The 2,500-nt window shown below is 47.1% G+C and overlaps 7 non-coding genes and 2 pseudogenes across 7 annotated transcripts in view; all 9 read right to left on the bottom strand.

The window, feature by feature from the left end:
- Nucleotides 1-15: 15 nt before the first annotated feature.
- Nucleotides 16-134, bottom strand: LOC146244596 (5S ribosomal RNA; annotated as a pseudogene).
- Nucleotides 135-320: 186 nt separating this feature from the next.
- On the bottom strand, nucleotides 321-439 carry LOC146244595 (5S ribosomal RNA). The gene has a single exon (XR_014739748.1). It is a non-coding gene; the product is annotated as a 5S ribosomal RNA (ribosomal RNA).
- Nucleotides 440-611: 172 nt separating this feature from the next.
- On the bottom strand, nucleotides 612-730 carry LOC146244594 (5S ribosomal RNA). The gene has a single exon (XR_014738374.1). It is a non-coding gene; the product is annotated as a 5S ribosomal RNA (ribosomal RNA).
- Nucleotides 731-922: 192 nt separating this feature from the next.
- On the bottom strand, nucleotides 923-1,041 carry LOC146244593 (5S ribosomal RNA). Its single transcript, XR_014738372.1, has one exon. It is a non-coding gene; the product is annotated as a 5S ribosomal RNA (ribosomal RNA).
- A 190-nt stretch (nucleotides 1,042-1,231) lies between these two features.
- Nucleotides 1,232-1,350, bottom strand: LOC146244592 (5S ribosomal RNA). The gene has a single exon (XR_014734783.1). It is a non-coding gene; the product is annotated as a 5S ribosomal RNA (ribosomal RNA).
- A 174-nt stretch (nucleotides 1,351-1,524) lies between these two features.
- LOC146244591 (5S ribosomal RNA) lies at nucleotides 1,525-1,643 on the bottom strand (annotated as a pseudogene).
- A 170-nt stretch (nucleotides 1,644-1,813) lies between these two features.
- On the bottom strand, nucleotides 1,814-1,932 carry LOC146244590 (5S ribosomal RNA). The gene has a single exon (XR_014738721.1). It is a non-coding gene; the product is annotated as a 5S ribosomal RNA (ribosomal RNA).
- A 182-nt stretch (nucleotides 1,933-2,114) lies between these two features.
- On the bottom strand, nucleotides 2,115-2,233 carry LOC146244589 (5S ribosomal RNA). The gene has a single exon (XR_014738370.1). It is a non-coding gene; the product is annotated as a 5S ribosomal RNA (ribosomal RNA).
- A 182-nt stretch (nucleotides 2,234-2,415) lies between these two features.
- Nucleotides 2,416-2,500, bottom strand: part of LOC146244588 (5S ribosomal RNA) — a 119-nt gene continuing 34 nt past the window's right edge. The window contains exon 1 of the ribosomal RNA XR_014735015.1: nucleotides 2,416-2,500. This exon is cut by the window's right edge and continues 34 nt beyond it. This is a non-coding gene — a ribosomal RNA (5S ribosomal RNA).

The following is a 2,500-nucleotide window of genomic DNA, read 5'->3' as shown; positions in this document are numbered from 1 at the left end:
GTGAATGAGCAAAAGAGCATACAGCACCTGGTATTCCCAGGCGGTCTCCCATCCAATTACTAACCAGGCCCGACCCTGCTTAGCTTCCGAGATCAGACGATATCGGGCGTTGCCAGGCTGGTATGGCCGTACGAAATAAGTTGACAACCATAGGCTACTTATCCATATACAGATTTAGCAATTGACAATGCAAGGTAGTCTCTCTCTCTCTCTCTCCCTCTCTCTCTCTCGTGTCAAAATGAAAACAGCTTCCAGCCCCTTTCATGAAGGACTACTTGTGCATATTGCAAGATGTCAGTTTCTAAGTGAATGAGCAAAAGAGCATACAGCACCTGGTATTCCCAGGCGGTCTCCCATCCAAGTACTAACCAGGCCCGACCCTGCTTAGCTTCCGAGATCAGACGAGATCGGGCGTTGCCAGGCTGGTATGGCCGTACAAAATAAGTTGACAACCATAGGCTACTTATCCATATACAGATTTAGCAATTGACAATGCAAGGTGGTCTCTCTCTCTCTCTCTCGTGTCAAAATGAAAACAGCTTCCAGCCCCTTTCATGAAGGACTACTTGTGCATATTGCAAGATTTCAGTTTCTAAGTGAATGAGCAAAAGAGCATACAGCACCTGGTATTCCCAGGCGGTCTCCCATCCAAGTACTAACCAGGCCCGACCCTGCTTAGCTTCCGAGATCAGACGAGATCGGGCGTTGCCAGGCTGGTATGGCCGTACGAAATAAGTTGACAACCATAGGCTACTTATCCATATACAGATTTAGCAATTGACAATGCAAGGTAGTCTCTCTCTCTCTCTCTCTCTCTCTCTCTCTCTCTCTCGTGTCAAAATGAAAACAGCTTCCAGCCCCTTTCATGAAGGACTACTTGTGCATATTGCAAGATGTCAGTTTCTAAGTGAATGAGCAAAAGAGCATACAGCACCTGGTATTCCCAGGCGGTCTCCCATCCAAGTACTAACCAGGCCCGACCCTGCTTAGCTTCCGAGATCAGACGAGATCGGGCGTTGCCAGGCTGGTATGGCCGTACGAAATAAGTTGACAACCATAGGCTACTTATCCATATACAGATTTAGCAATTGACAATGCAAGGTAGTCTCTCTCTCTCTCTCTCTCTCTCTCTCTCTCTCTCGTGTCAAAATGAAAACAGCTTCCAGCCCCTTTCATGAAGGACTACTTGTGCATATTGCAAGATGTCAGTTTCTAAGTGAATGAGCAAAAGAGCATACAGCACCTGGTATTCCCAGGCGGTCTCCCATCCAAGTACTAACCAGGCCCGACCCTGCTTAGCTTCCGAGATCAGACAAGATCGGGCGTTGCCAGGCTGGTATGGCCGTACGAAATAAGTTGACAACCATAGGCTACTTATCCATATACAGATTTAGCAATTGACAATGCAAGGTAGTCTCTCTCTCTCTCTCTCTCGTGTCAAAATGAAAACAGCTTCCAGCCCCTTTCATGAAGGACTACTTGTGCATATTGCAAGATGTCAGTTTATAAGTGAATGAGCAAAAGAGCATACAGCACCTGGTATTCCCAGGCGGTCTCCCATCCAATTACTAACCAGGCCCAACCCTGCTTAGCTTCCGAGATCAGACGAGATCATGCGTTGCCAGGCTGGTATGGCCGTACAAAATAAGTTGACAACCATAGGCTACTTATCCATATACAGATTTAGCAATTGACAATGCAAGGTGGTCTCTCTCTCTCTCTCGTGTCAAAATGAAAACAGCTTCCAGCCCCTTTCATGAAGGACTACTTGTGCATATTGCAAGATTTCAGTTTCTAAGTGAATGAGCAAAAGAGCATACAGCACCAGGTATTCCCAGGCGGTCTCCCATCCAAGTACTAACCAGGCCCGACCCTGCTTAGCTTCCGAGATCAGACGAGATCGGGCGTTGCCAGGCTGGTATGGCCGTACGAAATAAGTTGACAACCATAGGCTACTTATCCATATACAGATTTAGCAATTGACAATGCAAGGTAGTCTCTCTCTCTCTCTCTCTCTCTCTCTCGTGTCAAAATGAAAACAGCTTCCAGCCCCTTTCATGAAGGACTACTTGTGCATATTGCAAGATGTCAGTTTCTAAGTGAATGAGCAAAAGAGCATACAGCACCTGGTATTCCCAGGCGGTCTCCCATCCAAGTACTAACCAGGCCCGACCCTGCTTAGCTTCCGAGATCAGACGAGATCGGGCGTTGCCAGGCTGGTATGGCCGTACGAAATAAGTTGACAACCATAGGCTACTTATCCATATACAGATTTAGCAATTGACAATGCAAGGTGGTCTCTCTCTCTCTCTCTCTCTCTCTCTCGTGTCAAAATGAAAACAGCTTCCAGCCCCTTTCATGAAGGACTACTTGTGCATATTGCAAGATGTCAGTTTCTAAGTGAATGAGCAAAAGAGCATACAGCACCTGGTATTCCCAGGCGGTCTCCCATCCAATTACTAACCAGGCCCGACCCTGCTTAGCTTCCGAGATCAGACGA

Source organism: Hypomesus nipponensis, chromosome 20, assembly GCF_054491055.1.
Source record: "Hypomesus nipponensis isolate SF chromosome 20, ASM5449105v1, whole genome shotgun sequence".
Taxonomy (NCBI): Eukaryota; Metazoa; Chordata; class Actinopteri; order Osmeriformes; family Osmeridae; genus Hypomesus; species Hypomesus nipponensis.
The sequence above is the reverse complement of the archived record's forward strand: the minus strand, read 5'-3'. Positions and strand labels throughout refer to the sequence as shown.